Consider the following 17,283-nt stretch of genomic DNA (forward strand, 5'->3'; position numbering starts at 1 on the left):
TTTGTAGGTTGCTATGGACTGAACGCTTGTGGTCTCTCAAAATGCATACGTTGAAGCCTTTTCCTCCAATGTGATGGTCTTTAGAGCTGGGGCCTATGGAAGGTAAACTGCTCAGAGATTGGAACCTGCATGAATGCGTTTCTTATAAGAAGAAACGTAAGAGAAATGATCTCTCTCTCTTTCTTTCTCTCTCTCTCCTTTCTCTCTCCTCTCTCTCTCTCTCTGTCACCTGAGGATGCAGCATGATGTCAGTCATCAGAAAACCAGGAAAAAGGCCTTCGCTAGAACTTCACCATGATGACACCAAGATCTTGAACTTTCCAGCCGCTAGAATTACGTGAAATGAATTTCTGTTTCTGCACCCACCCAGTCTGTTGTAATTTCTTAATGCAACTCAAACTGACTAAAATGCAGGTGAGGAAACTGTGATTCAGAGAGGTATAGACAATGACCCAGAGTCACTATTGTATACTAGATGTTTATGGCCCCCCAAAATCGGCATATTGGCACCTAACCCCAAATATGTTTAGAAGTGGAACCTTTGGGAGATGATAAGGTCATGATGGTAGAACCCTCATGAATGGGATTAGAAAGGCTCCAGGGAGCTCTTTTCTCCTTCTACCACATAGGATACAGCAAAAAGATGACCATCTATGATCCAGGAAGCGGACCTCACCAGACACCAAATCTTCAGGTACCTTGGTCTTGGATTTCCCAGTCTTCAAAAGTGCAAAGAAATAAATTCTGATGTTTAAGTCGTAATATATTTTATTATAGCAGCCTGAATAGATTTAGACTGTCATCTAGCATAATATGGCAGGGGCAACATCTGAACCATAGAGACCATGTTCTTGGTCATTGTATCTAACTGATATCTAAGTTTTCTGCCCTGAACAACTAAGCAATAGTAAAGCCATTTGGAATGAGGGAAAGATTGAGGAGTTGAGGTAGAAGTGAAGTACTGAATCAAGAGCATCATTTTTGGACAAGAAAAGTCTAAGATTTCAACTTGATAGCTTCACATGCAGGTGAGACTTCTGACTTGGAGATAAGCATATCTCATGTTTGGGTCTCATGTTTGTTTCTCAATGTTATATGTGATATTTAAAGCCGTAAAAATGGGTGACATCACATGGCAGACTTACAACAGAGTGTGAAAAATACCCATGAAAAACTGAGAAATATGATTTATTTAGATATAACAACCTTATGGAAAGGCTGAGATAGAAAGGCCAGCATGGTCAATAGAAAACTGGGAAATAGGTATGTCAGAAGGCCAAAGGGAAATATTTTAACAAATGGGAATTGGCTGATTATGTCGAATGTTGTCAAAAAATAGGAGTGTACAGAAATAGTTAAGGGATTTGACAGCATGAGAGAAAAATGTAGGCTGTACCTTGACTGGACTAGGGTTAAGGAGAATGGATGGTAAGAATGGATGGTGACCATATTTCCTTCAACTTTACCTCTTTCATAGCAACAGAGAAGCTGGCTGGTATGTGCACAGGCGAAGAAGTCAAATGAAAGGACGTTGTATTTTGCTTCTCGTATGGGAGACATTAAACACATTTGTACATTCACATGACAAAGAGAGAAGGAAATAATGTAGTACCAACTAACCAGTTGTTGACTTGTTGAGGCTAAAGTCTGCCTTGCAGTATGGTGGGGGGCTCGAAAAACATGCCAGCTCCAGACCCCATATCAATGTGGTGAAGCAAATATTATATCATTCTTTTTTTACAAGTGAAGATCCTTAGATTGAGCTGGGACCATTAACACGTCAATCGTCACCCAGAAAGTAAGGAACAGATGCATAATGATGGTGCATATGAATTCAGGACCAGGGTCAAGCAATGACAGACCTCTATCCAAACTTTCTGGTGTCTCCTTAGCTTTCTATATTCTACTTGATTTGTGTAGGCTTGAAGAACATTGAATGACTGCTAAGTAAAAGTCCTCTGCGAAGTTAAAATTTCATTTACTGCCAAACGAAAGATCAGGCCCGAATATAATAAAGATGAAGATATACTATAGACTACAGATTTTGAGTGACTGCTTTATAAAATTATGTACATATAACTAAAATTGCCAAATCTGGCCCCAAATGCACATAAGTTCGTAATGCCTCATCTATTACATTCTGTTGTGATAAAAATCTTTCTATTTTCTTCTCATCCTCTACATCCAGACTTTTAGGACAAAGAGCTTCCTAAGCAGAAGAAATGCCACCCAGGCGCCCACAGCTCTCACTTGTTTTAATCTGGAAATCAAAATCAGCTCAAATTTCACCACTGAACCAATAGGAAATCAAGAGAAAGAGAAAAAAGAGAGAAAGAGAAAAAGAAAAGAAAGAGAAAGAAAGGAAAGGAAGGGGAGGAAATTAAAATATCTAAAACCATTGCCATTCTTGGCTGTTACCACCCAGATGTTCTTAAAAGTTATTTTGTAGATCTGACAAAGAAGGAATGAAGACGGAAAGCAAATAGACCTAATCTCATAATTGCTTCCACAAAAAGAACTTGAAAAGAAATTTCACTTTATTGGCTTTCAAAATTAAAAGGTCATCTTTTTCATAATGAAAAAGGCTCATAAGAGCCTAGAACTAGGCTCTTTTCAATGCATCACTCCACATGACAAGAAATTTTGCTTCTATGATTTTGAAAATAGTAAGATTCCTTTAGCTCTGGTTGCTTTTAGTAGACATTTTTTGCTTTGTGCAATGTAGACTTTATGTAGTCCTATAAATAACTGAAGGGAAGGAGGCAAAGGATTCTTCTCAGTTCCTCTATCACATGAATCACCAGCAAGAAGTGTTGTCTTCCAATAGGAAGGGCATCAATAGATTGTACATATACAGTTCTGCCTCTATAGGCAGCTTTCTTAAGGTTCTGGTTGAAGACGTGAGAAATCCAGTGACAAAGGCATCCTTCAGATGTTGCTGATTTGATCAAAACTCAAAGACACCGTCTATATTGGAAGAAAAGCAAATTTTCCCCGGCTAAGCTTTCAAAGTTCAGTTTCTATATACGAATCCCTCCTTCTCTGCGGGAGGATCTTTCAAGACCTCCAGTGGATGCCTGAAACTTGGAATAGTACTGAACCCTACATACACTACATGTTTTTATTTTTCCCTATACATACATACCTGGGATAAAGCTCAATTTATAAACAAACTAGGCATAGTGAGAGATTAACAACAATAACTCATAATAAAATATAACCGTTCTAACAATATACTGTAATAGAAGTTATGTGAATATGCTCTCTTTCTCAAAATATCTTATTGTGCTGTACTTACCCTTCTTCAAGATCTTGTGTGTGGCATCAGATGATAAAATAAAGGCTGGTGGGATAAGATGAAATAAGGTGAATGGTGTAGACATTATGACGCAGCCTTAGGCTACTACTGCCCTGACCATATGTCAGAAGAGGATCATCCCCTTCGAGACTGCAGTTGACTGCAGGAAGTGAAACCACGGATAAGGGGGAGCTACCACCTTCCAAACAAGCACTCTCAAGGGTGCTGTTGTAGAGGTTCAAACCTTTGAATCCTACTGTTAACTCCGACTTTGTAGAGTTGGCAGGCCTCTCACTTGTTTTTTGTTTTTGTTTTGTTTTCTTTCTTTCTTCCTTCCTTCCTTTCTTTCTTTCTTTCTTTCTTTCTTTCTTTCTTTCTTTCTTTCTATAGAGGAGGAGGGGGAGCGAGAGAGTCTCAAGCGCTGACCGTGCAGAGCCTGACATGGGGCTCCATCCCAGGAACCAAGACATCATGACCTGAGCTGAAATCAAGAGTCAGTTGCTTAACTGACTGAGCCACCCAGGCACCCACAGCTCTCACTCGTTTTAAACTGGAAACCCAAACCAACTCAAGTTTCACCACCGAATCAACAGGAAATCAAACATTTTCAAGGTATTGGGGGACTGAAGTCTAACTGAAGAACCAAATCCGAGATTTTTCTTTTTCGAATTTTACGAAAGAATTTGACTCTCGATTTCCAGGAAGCCCATAGAGAAATCATGTTGGTGGCATAATATTAACAAAAGGATGGATTTCAAATCTGTGGGTGTATACTGTCCTTAATCAGATTATTCACATTTCCGTTTTCTCCAACCTTACAGAGCCTGGTTAAAATAATAGGGCCCAGAAACAAATGGTTTTTTTCATGATATATCAACATTTTGCCAAAAATTGCATAAGAAGGAAATAAATACTCTATGGTACATTTGTGCAACTATCTCTATTATAAATGAGGAATTGTGGGGTAGTAGCTCAAATCACAAATTTAATTTTACAAATATCACTTTGCATATGTTTCTAGGAGATATTTTTTATATATATTTAACACTTAAGTTGTTTGTACCCAGTAACTATTTTTGTACTTATTTCCATTACTTTGCACAAAAAGTGAGAGTTTCTGCAACTTTATTATGAAAATATTACTAAGCCTGTTGCTCTCTTATTCCTTTCCCTCCTTCCATTTAAGAGAATTGGTCCCGCAGAATATTTTTGTAAAAAGAGATAGAAAAAATGGTGTTGCCAGTGTATATTCATACTACAATTCATTAGCTCACATTTTGATAGAATCTACAAATGATTTGTTGGTGAATTTAGCTTGGAAAAGGGAATGACCCTCATTCCTTGCCTCTGCTTGTATCTGTTCATACATGTTTTATGACAAAGGAGAAGCCTGGTATATTTAATGTGCTCACAAAGAAATAGTCTTTGTCCTTTTCCAGGTTTTTTCAAGATTTAATATTCCCTTTGTGTAGAAATTAAAGCTGGTGGAGATGAAGTAGAAACAGAACTATATCTCCACAATTTTATATCCTACATGGAGTTCTAAAGGTCCATTGACAGCTCCCCTAGATCAAACCATAGCACATTTTTAGCTCACAAATGCATTCCTACTGGCAGTTGGAAAGACATTTAATGGGTTGAGTGACTCTCTTCTCATTGTCATTTCTTATAGGTATGTAAAGCCCTTGGGGGTAAAAAAAAAATATCTAAGACATTCACATGTGCATGATCATGAAATAAAAAGTGGTAAAACCAAGAAAAAGATTTTATTTCCTGGCAAAGTCAATGATTCAATGCTAATACGGTTAGAAATGGTACATAACTTATTACAGATGTTTAAAAATGCAAGCAATTCAAGGAGACACTTCTACAAAAGAATCCACTGCAAGAATTCATCAGAAAAGTGGCCTCTGTACTGTTTGATATCTGATAACTGAGGCTTGCTCTCATTTCAATTATGAAAATAAGGTGAAATGAAATTCTTGGAGAAACACACACACACAGATATACAAACACACTCTCGCAAACACACAGACATGTACCAAACAACCTACTTCCATGTGATAGACATTATTTGAGATAGAGTTCTTTAAAAACAACCTAACTTGTTCCAAGCCCAGTGTAGGCAAAGTTGGCTAAGGACAGTGATTTCTGGCAGGAAAATAAAATACACTTTGGTTTTGAGATGCATTAGGACATTCACACCACCAGAAACCTGTCAGGAAATTTCCTCTTTACAGACCAGAGCGGATTTAGTTCTAATACACAGAAAGGAAACATGGGTAACTTTACTGTTTAATATTTACATCGGTAATTAATATTTTTGACAATTACTTGAGTTATAAAAAAAACCTGTCTCAGGAACAATTTTTCAGTGACTTCAGGGTATAAATACGTGTGCTGATCGTGGAGGAAATTTCTGACTCCAGGTCACCTTGCGAGGCACGCCGATCAATACTCATTCTCTTTCACAGACTTCACACTGCTATTCAAGGGGCAGTTAACCTCGTAGATCTGATCACGGGTCTCAAATGAACATGAATGTAAAAAGGACAGACTGTAACCTGCGTCCCTTATGAGAACCTAATATATAAAGAGGGCAAGCTCGTGATCTCTGGTGCTCTGCCGCTACCCCCTTTCACTGCAGCGAGGTTTTGATGTCCACCCAGTAGTGTTAAATTTATCTCTCTGCACTTGGTGGACGGGACCAGGTGCTGATTTGTTACACTTTCATCGGGCTGAATGACGGCTCTCAATGTCTTGGTTTGAATTTTAGTGGCTGGATCTCGTTTTGTAGATATTCTTACAAACAATTTATAAAACCCTGCTGCCATGGTAGAGTCTATTTTCAAGGAGGCAGGTGTTAAATGGACCTTTGTTTATTTGCACACCCGTGCTTTTATGCACTCTGCTTCCTTTCTGCGAGCAATGTCTCCTGGTCGCTCTTCTCCATCTGTCAAATTCTTCCTCAAATTTCCAAACCCAGTGACAGAGTCACTTCTGAAAAACTTCTCTGATTCGCTCAGGCTGAATTAGCTGCTCCCTATCCTCTACGATTTCTTTCCATTGTCACACTTTTAGTTGAGCACCGACTATATTTCATGAAATATAGGAGCAGGACGAAATGCTTTGGAGTTAGAGTTTGATTTCAATTTCTAGCTCATCCATCCGCCAGCTACTAAATCTGCTGATGCTGTTTTTTAACCTGTCAGCCTCGGTTTCCTCACCTTAAATAGGAAAAAGGAGATTACTTTACATCGCATTTTATTGGTATTCCTTTGGCAGGAGCCAGTTTTCACTTTCTTTATTACGTTTGGGCCCAACACATAAGAGGTCCTCAACAAGTAGTCCCTGAAAGAAAGAATGCATCGGGGCGCCTGGGTGGCTCAGTCGGTTAAGCATCCGACTTCAGCTCAGGTCACGATCTCGCGGTCCGTGAGTTCGAGCCCCGCGTCGGGCTCCGGGCTGATGGCTCGGAGCCTGGAGCCTGCTTCCGATTCCGTGTCTCCCTCTCTCTCTGCCCCTCCCCCGTTCATGCTCTGTCTCTCTCTGTCTCAAAAATAAACGTTAAAAAAAAAAAAAAAAGAATGCATCATCCTTTTTACCTCTTCTACTCTCAGTATATCCCTAGTATTATTCTAATTGCCAGGGGTACATACTGAATATGGCCTGTCAGAACTCTTGACCTCCTACCGCTTTTATTCCAGTAGAGGGTGTTAAAAATAATTAAGCAAATAAATATACGTGATTCGTTAGACAATGAGGACGCTCAGGAAGATAACGTCGGCTAAGCTAGAGAAAATGTTCAGCTGTGGGTGTAGGAAGCCATGGAAGCCCAACAGGGCAAATCTGGCTCCTTGTGTTTGATCTGAGACAAGAAAGAGCCAAAGGTCATTGGAAAATGTGGAGGAATAATGTTTTAGGAAGAGGCCAGAGCAAATGCAAAGGCCCAGAGTGGAGGCTTTGAGGAGTATTTGAGGGATGTTGGCCGGAGTCCACTGAGCTAGGAGGAAGGTATTTAGACATGAGGACCTTGAAGCAGCAGGCAAACGTCAGGCCGCAGGGACCTTGCCAAGAGCCGAAGCCACCGAGAAACTGAGCTTTGAAGGGCATCCAAAGTGATACCAGACCTTGTATTGTTGTCTTGTGAAGTGTCCCAAGTCGCCAGCATTTGATTTGTGAACCAAAAACTTGCCCTTAAAGTTCTAGAAATTATCTGGTGCCTCCTAAAAAGAAAAAAACAGATGGTCAAAAAAGGAATCATCTCACAAATTGGCTTTGCTATAGAGTTCATTCTTGTAGCGCTACCCTGGAGAGAGGCTCTCCAGGGGTTAATGTTCAAATCTTAGCTGCTTGCTCATCCTGTGACCTTGGGCGAATGACTTGACCTCTCCAAACTTCAGTTCCTTCATCTGTAAAAGGGAAATAATAGTACCTGTCTCCTACGGCATCTACAAGTATTAGGAGGTACCGTCTAGGGAAGGTGCCTAACTCCATGGCTGCCACATGGTGGTCATCCGATTGGACTTAGCCATGCATGATATTTATGATTAGCTAACAAACTTGCTGTGAATGTGAGTACTGTTTACTGGCAGGGAACAATAGTTTGTACCTCTGTCCTTGACTGAGGCCTCCTCTGTAATCTAACTACCTTCTGGGTCATTCCACTGCATTCTAGGCAAACCCTTATCCTACTCCGTATTACCAGACTGCACTTGCTTGTGTATGTGCCTGTTTCCTAGCTATCCCACAGCCAGAGAGCTAACTCCATGCCACTGAGGAGTTTATTCATTATATTATTTACTATATCCAAAACAATACCTGGTTGAGAGCAAGCATGTAATTCTTACTTGTTAAATTGCTTCCTGAATGTGCAAAAAAGGTGGGATCAAGCTAGCTTATTATCCTCTCACAAAACACAATTTGAGTAGATGCTGGAGGCAGTCATATTTATTATTAATAGAAAGAGTTTCATTCTCACTGCCAAAGTCGTTCCAGGGGTGAAATCGGTGGTCCGCATAAGAGTGAGTGTTCACGCTTCCACTGGGTGACCACTTGTCTGTGATATTCCAGAGGTGACCTAAGCATAACGCACATAGTTTAATAAGTTTTCTTAAAAGTTACTTCCAACCCTGGGATTATTTTGTTCAAATGTTTCCAGGGCAGCATGTACTAATTAAAGGACTGGATTTAGAAGATGGGGCTGGCATGACCTGTGGTGATAACAGATTAGCGATATATTTCATGATCCCCAAAGCAAAACGATCCCCTATAATTTTCTGCCATGTGATGTCTTATCATTCTCTTTGAGAACTGGCTTGTGCAGCATTTCAAGCCTTCTTTTACTCAGCTTTTGAACGTGCTGTGAGTGCAGTAAGTATGTGGCAAAACCCGTTTAATAAATGCTATTTTTCAATTCTCTTGGTAATAAGTGAGTCAAAGAAGAATAGGATGACTTCATTACCATTGACCATTTCAGCAGCAGAAAGCAGCAAAAGCCTATTGACTGACAGACAGTTACAGAGCGAGGCACCGATAAAATGATTGAAACATCTGCCATTATCCTACCAGCTCCTCGCTCTATCAAATAAATGAAACACTACTTTCTGGGTGCCATGTTTATATTTAGAGAAGCATGCACATGACGTCGCTTGATGTTAGCTTCTTCAAATATTATTAGAAAATAACCAGCTGTGTTTGGAATCTGATGAAGCTATTTATTATTTTAAATTCCTGGAAGGAAGGAGAGATGGCTGCATGTTTTGTCTGTGTGTTACAACCTCACTGAAACACATGATGTGTATATATCAAACACATGATGTGTATATATCTCGCTTATTTCTCTCCATAAGCGAGAGAAATTCTTTCCAATTTCAAATCTTGATGAGCTTTTTTTCTTACTACTGAGTATATCCTATTCGCTTACCACAACCTGAGGTATTTCTAAAACATTACCTCAGCAGAGTTTGTTAATGCATTCTTTTATGTCTGCCCACCTTTTAAACACTCAGTTTCCACTCACTTTCCCCTGGTTAACTTCATCTCACAGATAGGAAAACTTTGTCCCAAAAAGTAGTAAAAAGAATCTCACTGTTTAAGCAATTAACTGATATACACAGTATATTTAGTGCCATGTTTAAGACACTCTGTCTAAGGTATTACAGAAATAATTTTCTGGTAATTAAAATGTCTTTCTTTCATTAGCTTACTCAGCTAGTGCTGCATAGTAAACCTTATTTACAGAGAGGCACCTAATTACATTCATTTCTGCTCATTTCTTTACTGCTGTTAATGCATTATATAGGGTCCGGCAGACTGTTCTAGCTCAGCTTTCTGCCGAAGTTCTTAAATTTTTCTTATCTCTTACTAAGTTTTATTGGTGAGCAAGTACATAAATGTGGAATACACATTTCAGTACCCTGAAGGTATTTTTCCAGATGCGTCTAACTACACTCTTTCTTCATATATTAAATAAATAAATTATATTGCTGCAAATGCTCACTTTATTTAGGCATCTAATAGAACATCTTAGTAAAGCTTGGATATTATCTCTAATGAAAAACTGGATAAGAAATAGTGGGAGCTAATCTTTTTTTCTGTATTTATTTTCATCAGGTCTTATTGGGTGTTATTTTATTTAACCTTCAAAACAGCTTTAAGGAAGAAGATATTGTACACAATGGAATATGTAAAGAAAATCAAAGAGCAGAAACGACTTGGCCAATTGTGCATCTAGTAAGTTTCCAAGGTGAGATTTTGGCTTAGCGTGGTCTACCTTGAAATGTGTGCCCTTTGAATTATTGTATACTACCCTTTTTCTGCAGGAATTATCATTTTGGACAGGCAATTCAAATTAAATAAAATCTGGAGAAATCACCTCTACAATCATGACCACCAAGAAGTAATGCCATTTAGAGAAATCTCTAATTGCAGGGAAAAAGAGAAGCAAAGAAGGTTTAAAAGTCGATTAAAATTAAAACTAAAGCAATTAATTTCCTTTCAGACTGAGAAATCAATTCTAGAGTTTGAAACAAATGGATTGGGTTTAAAATCACCGGAAAATAGTTACTGATTCTTATTATTATCTATATTAATTGTTGGGACGAATGGAGGTGTGTTATTGATTATTATTCCAATGAAAACTGCGATTTGAATATACCACAAGGGTTCTCAGCACCCCGTTTAAAAGATGATCTTTTGATATCTCTGCCTTTTGGAAAAGCAACAAGTAAATCGTGAATGTTGTTCATTTATAAGTTGTAGCACATGTTTCCAGAATGTTAAACATTGACGCAAACATAAGATTTCGATGGAAAATAAGATTCACAAAAAAACTTATTGAAAAAAAATAGCATTGAGTTTCTGGTTCTTCAATGTGCATGGGTAGAAACTATCAAGGCTCTGAGTTAAAGAGCCCAGAGGGATGTGCCATAAAGGTGTAACAATTATGACTAGCTGAACTATAGACTCATTAAGTAATATCAAAATGATGTTTATATCTTATAATGGAGGGACATTATTTCCCAAACTGCCTTTCATAAAATGTGGTCCCTACAGTACCTAAAATACCTCCATCAAAATGGCATGACTCTTCCCTGGAGTCTTATTTTAAGATATTTATATTCCAACAATGGAGATTACATATTAGATAGCATCCTTTCTTGGCAGGATATCCCTGGCCAATGTAGGTAGAAAATAAAGTATTTTGTAACGAGAGACAGAAGCAAGTTTTGTCAACTTCTCCACTGCATCTGGACCCAGTCTCAAATTTAGCTGTAACTCACATCCATTGGTTCAGGTTTACAGTCTTTTCAATATTTTGAAATATAAATTTACATTCAAAGACTTACCATGAATCGACCAGGAGTCCTTAATTCAAAGTATAATTGAGGAATTTATATTCCTTCCCAATCAATATTAAATCATCTCACAGGTTTCCCTCCGTGATGCCTTGTCTCTCAGTGGATACCACTTACATTTTATCTCTTGTTGTTGATGTCACCTCTGTTCTTCTTTTCTTGGTTCTCTTCAACAGACTTTCGTTGATCATCTACTATAAGCCAGACTATATCTAAACTCTGGGATTACAAAGATGGATTTGTCTTTTGTGTCAAAGTTGTGTTAAATTGTCAAAGAAGTTCAGTTGTCACAGAAGTTGCATTAAAAAGTTTCCAGGTCTAGGTCACCTGGGTGGCTCAGTTGGTTAAGCGTCCAACTTGAGCTCAGGTCATGATCTCACAGTTCATGAGCTCGAGCCCCACATCAGGCTCTGTGCCGACAGCTCAGTGCCTGGAGCCTGCTTCAGATTCTGTGTCTCCCTCTCTCTCTGCCCTTCCCATGCTCACACTCTGTCTATCTCTCTCTCAAAAATAAATAAACATTAAAAAAAGAAAGAAAAGTTTACAGGTCTCACAGGAGGGCAAAAAGGTGGCACAAAATCATATTGACTTCCTATGACTTTACCTTAAGACTGAGATGCAGTCAAACATTTTTTTTTTTAATGTTAGAGGGTGTGGAATGTAGAGGGGAAAAACTTGCACTTGCACTAAGAATTTACAATTAAGATAGCAAAGGTTTTCACACTTTTAAAATAGTTTCTGTCTCCATGGAGGTAAATTTATCTGGAGAAAATGAGGTTCAGGGCAGGCCACCAAAGATTGTGCCACTTTGGTGTGTGGGTTGTTTCCAACTGGAGGCAATCAAGGTTCACCAGATTCGAGAAGGTCTTCTTACCTCCCCTTAACTGCTTAAAAGAATTTAGAAAGGGAAGAGAGCCATCACCAGAGGTAAATTCTTACAAAGCTTATAAACAAGGCAGGGCAGACACCCGTTTACAAAACATTGGCTCTTTCTATCTTCCCTTGAATTGTGTTCCTCCCCTTTGAAGTCTCAGACTCCCACCCACTTCTCCTAAGCTCAGAATGGCATGTAAGTTTCAATTGCCTTGATTTCAGGGAGTCTCATATCCTTGGGGTTCCTGTAGGAATGAAACTAAATGTTTTTTCCTCCTGTTAATCTGTCTTATGCCAATTTAATTATTAGACCAGCCAAAGAACCTAAAAGAGAAAGAGGTAAAAGCATTCTCCCTTACAAAAGCAACAGGTATCTTTGTTTTCACACACACACACACACACACACACACAGAAATATCATGTGAGTGCAAACCATTTAGTTACCATTGCATTCCTGGAATACCTAAGCCATCCTTCACCTTATGCAGATATCTTAGGTTCACAAGTGGATTGTTCTGTTTGGTAAATCAAACTGGATGTGTCTTCCAGCAAAAGAAAATAAATGCAATTTTTTTTCATGTCTCCTTGGGGAGAAATATTACGTTTTTCTGTTTGATTTAGAACACCTTTCTTATCTTTGTAAATTTTGGATTTTTCTCGTAGATTTGTATGTGGCCTTTTTTTGAGCAGTCGTTTGTAAATGAGAAGCTGCACAGGAAGAATCTTGGGGAAGTGGTGAATATGAATGAATAATATTGTAATTAGTAAATAGATAATATATACTAATATACTTACTATTATAAATACATATTCTTTATTTCAGCCATGCAAAGGACCAAGAGTGGATGAACTCTGAAGTTGGATTACTGTGTTCTGATGTTATCATGTCCTTCAGTTCAGAGGGTAATATCCCAAGTACAAGCGGGAGTTGGGTTTCTCCTGAAGGAAATGACATTTCTCATAGTCAATAAACCATGTTCAAACAGGGGACAGGGGATCAGGAAAGAAAAATTGAGGAGTAGAATAAAGTACAAGGCAAGGGAACACACTCTTGCTATTGTGCCCATTCGATGTTCAGTAAAGCCCAAATGTTCGTTCACATGATGGCGATGATGCCTACGTTGTGGATAAGAAGATTCAGAATTTCAATCATGAAAAAGAGCAAACTTCTAGACCTATCAAGGAATGACTGACTTCTGGCGTGCCTGAGTGGCTCAGTCAGTTAAGCAGCTGACTTCAGCTCAGGTCGTGATCTCAAGGTTCCTGAGTTCGAGCCCTGTGTCAGGCTCTGTGCCGACAGCCTGGAGCCTGCTTCAAATTCTGTCTCCCTCTCTCTCTGCCCCTACTGCTCATGCTCTCTCTCTCTCTCTCTCTCTCTCTTTCTCAAAAATAAACACATAAATAACTAAAAAATTCAAGAAAAGAAACGGCTGACTTCTGACTGACAAATGACATGGTGGTGCCACCATTGAACAATTAAGAGCTTCATTGATTGCAGTGCTAACAGCCAGACCGCCATTTTAGGCAATTATGAATACATAGAGTTTTGATGTCTGTAAAATACCTCCGTTTCTAGAGTTGTCCCCCATGGGCTATGTTGGTGTCACCAATGCATGCTTCTGCTACAAAATAAACTAGGGACACAGAGATTTTGTTGCTGGACCAAGGGCCACTAGGGGGCAGCAGGAATTTATCTAACCCAAAGTAAAGCCAAGGGATTCTCTAAGGTTCCCAAAGTCATATAGGAGTCACATTATAGAGGTGTAGTAATTACCTCTCACACACATTCCTTTTACCAACATGGATGTCATTTTGAACTTGTCTTTCAGAAGACCACAAGCAACCAAAATAGGACTTATTGAAAAAAGACATAATGAGATTGAGAAAATGTTCCTTTTAAGAAAGGAAAAATAAATGATGATAGGAGATACCTGCGTATAGCTCAATGCTTGAAGACATCCCAAATTGTGCGGAAGAAGTTTCATGTTAATACTTTTGTCTTATCCTGGGTTATAAAAGCAGCCAGTGCTCTATCAATCCAATATTTCTTTCTTTCTTTTCTAAGTTTATTTATTTATTTTGAGAGAGACACAGAGAGTGCCAGCAGGAGAGGGACAGAGAGGGAAAGAGAGAATCCTTTCCACTCACAGCTCAGAGCCTGATGTGGGGCTCCAGCTCACAAACAGTGAGATCATGACCTGAGCTGAAATCAAGAGGCAGATGCTTTACTGACTGAGCCACCCAGGCGCCCCAGTCCAATATTTCTATATGAACTGCGTTCTAGGTGGTTTCCATAATTTTCTAATGATTTGGTTTCTAAGACCTCAAAGTCTTAAATACCGAATTTATACAGACATATAAATTAATTATTAATTAATTAAAGAAAATGTTAGCCAGTAACTCCATATCCTTTCAGGCATCAAACCCTGTTTTTCTCCCTAAACAAACCCCCAATTCCCTTCTGTCTCTCATTGCTACTCCTTAAATTTAAGACTGCCATCTGTTCCCTTCATTATTGCTAAATCCTCTTAATTTGTCTCCTTACTACTGGGGCCTACCTCTTCTAACTCAAGCTCTCTTTGCTGCTAGGATTATTAGTCATTGAATCTGATCATGGCACTGTTTACAGTCAGCAAGGTTCTTCCTCTTCTTCCCATCTCAAAATTTCACAGTCTTTGGCTCAACTTTTATCTGTCTGTACTTCTGCCCTAAGAGAGATCATATTGTCCAATGGCTTTAAAGGCCATATAAACGCTTTTGACTCTCTTCAGTCCCTGAGTTGTCATATCTAATTGGTCAGTTTTCAAATCCATTTGAATGTTGAGTAAGCATCTCAAAGTTAACAGGTCCAAAACAGATCCCTTGATTTCTCAAGCTCCTACCAAGCAGTTTTTGTGGTCTTCTCCATATCCCTAAAAGACATCATCTCAACTTAGGTTTTCATGCTAAACTATGCCCCTCTCTGCTCAATGATCCGTATCATGTTCTTTCCCAAGTTCTGTCAGTCTGCCTCCAAGATACTTCCAGAATCTATCCATCCTCTTAATGCTCATCACCACCTATCCATTTTTTGTAATATTCTCATATACAATGCTATGATTGCCTCCTAGCCCCCTCTTTCATTCTGACTCCATAACTCAAGTCACACAGAAGGCAAGTGATTTTTTAAAAATCAAATGTATCATTCTTCTGGCCAATACTCTCCCATGGTTTCCTACTGGAAAAATGATAAAATTCAGGTTTCTGGCTAAGGTCTCTAAGGCCCTTTGTGATGCGAACTTCTTTCTGACCTTATTTCTTATCACTCTCCTACTGATTCCCTCGACTCTGCCCATGCCTATCTTCTTTCCAGTCCTTATGTAATCTGTTTTCCTACTTTGGGGTCATGGATTTGCTCTTCTGATGACTTGAAAACTTTTCCCCACATCACTCTCTAAACTAGAACCTCCCGGGATACTTATGTTATATTAGGGATCCTAATAAGAACATGATCCCTGGTATTCACACACTTTCGTAGTCACCTCCCCAGGAATTGGGCTATCCTTAGGGCTCAATTTAATCAATAGAACAAATAGTAGTAACACTCTACTGTCTCTGGGTACAAGTCTTAAGTAATCTCAAGAGCTTCTACTTTTGTGTTTATTTAAGCTCTGAGCCACCATGCCGGAAGTCTGGCTACACTGCTAGGAGAACAACCCCATGAAGAGATCAGGTGCACAGACTTTGTGGAGACACCAATAGAGAGGGAGCAAAGCCCCACCATCCAGTGGAGCCCAGCCCACAGCTAATCAGCCTCCTGAATGCAGTCATATGGTATCTCCTGCAGGGAGAGCAGAACCACACAGCCCAATGCATATTAGTGAAACATGAGCAAATAAAATGGTTCTTATTTGTTTCAGTCCTCTAAATTTTGGGGTTGCTTGTTAGCAATAGATAATTGATAAACTCCTCTTTAGTTACTGTGGCTGCCCCCGATTTATTTTTTCAATGCCTTGCACTGGTATTTGACATAATAGTGTGTGTGTGTGTGTGTGTTTATTTGTTTGTTTCTATTTCCTCCAATATACCATGAGCTCCAAGAAAGCAGATTATGTTTTGTTCACCTTTGTATCCCCAGCATGTTACTAAATGAAGGAATTAATCAGTCTCTTTTGTGAAGTTGAGTTGCCTTATCGTGCTGCCTGAGGAAGTATTTCTGTCTTCCTTCCTACAATCCATGCTCTATTAAAGGTGAGCATTAACCAAGGTTGTATAGATACTGTGTTCCTTCTTAGAGATAAAACTAATGAATCAATTGTTGAATTCATAAGTTCATAGAAAGTTAGAAATGTGAGGAACATGAGAAAAAACACACAGTTTGGTGCATTTTTGTTCGTATGGCTATAGAACTCTTCATTATATGAAAAATTCCATGTAATGACCAAACATAAGTCAGTAAAAGTAGATCAACTATGCAGACTGAACATTTTCTTTATCTTTCCTCCAGGCATCTTCAGGAGTGTCTCTTCAAAAACCTAAAGGGCCAAATAAAATCATAGTAGGAAAGCCACTAATCTCTTTTCCAACACAACTTTGGTAAGTTTGGTAACTTTGAGGAGAAAGGAACAAGGAAGTGTGATATGACTGCGGAACAAAACAGAGTTGGTGGAGGCTAGAATCCACTCGATTTAATTTAATCCACTTTGGTAATGGTAATTCTCAAGAGCATCCCTTCTGGCAGGATTTGCTTTATGAGTGGAAGGCAGATTCAAAACATCAGTTTAAAGCAGAGCTAATTAAACTAATGAGACAGCATCTAATTGAGATTATTAGGATTTAACCAACTGATAGACAAACTAGCTTAACCTGCATGTGACATATGATCTGTCCTACTATCGGATAGATGGCTAAATATGCATCCATTACTCCTTATGAAAGAGTCATTTAGCATGGGCCAAGAACATAAAAAGGAAAACTGAAAAATAGCACCATTCTTCAATTGGTGCATCCAGAAATAGCCATAGATATTGTCAAAAGATACATGTGCATAATGACCAATTATAGACCAAAAAAAAAAAAAAATAGTAGAAGAGAAGAAACATCAGTGTAAGGTATTTTCACTATGCTTTACATTTTACTATGGCTTTTAAATTTTTTATAGTTTCTAGAAAATCAAGATTTCATTAAAAGATCCTCTAACCACAATATCATAGTTAACCTGAATAGAATGTATAATGTTGTTAAAAAAAAAACCTTTTTTTGAAATTATGTATA

At 38.7% G+C, this 17,283-nt stretch overlaps 1 long non-coding RNA gene across 1 annotated transcript in view; it reads right to left on the reverse strand.

Moving 5' to 3' along the window:
* Positions 1-8,288: 8,288 nt before the first annotated feature.
* The window catches only part of LOC125909283 (uncharacterized), a 42,206-nt gene continuing 33,211 nt past the window's right edge, over positions 8,289-17,283 (reverse strand). The window contains exons 2-3 of the long non-coding RNA XR_007453641.1: positions 12,826-12,969; positions 8,289-8,378 (exon numbers count right to left, since the gene is read on the reverse strand). This is a non-coding gene — a long non-coding RNA (uncharacterized LOC125909283). The remainder of the gene's footprint in view (positions 8,379-12,825; positions 12,970-17,283) is intronic.

This window comes from Panthera uncia, assembly GCF_023721935.1.
Source record: "Panthera uncia isolate 11264 chromosome B3 unlocalized genomic scaffold, Puncia_PCG_1.0 HiC_scaffold_1, whole genome shotgun sequence".
In the NCBI taxonomy this organism is placed as follows: Eukaryota; Metazoa; Chordata; class Mammalia; order Carnivora; family Felidae; genus Panthera; species Panthera uncia.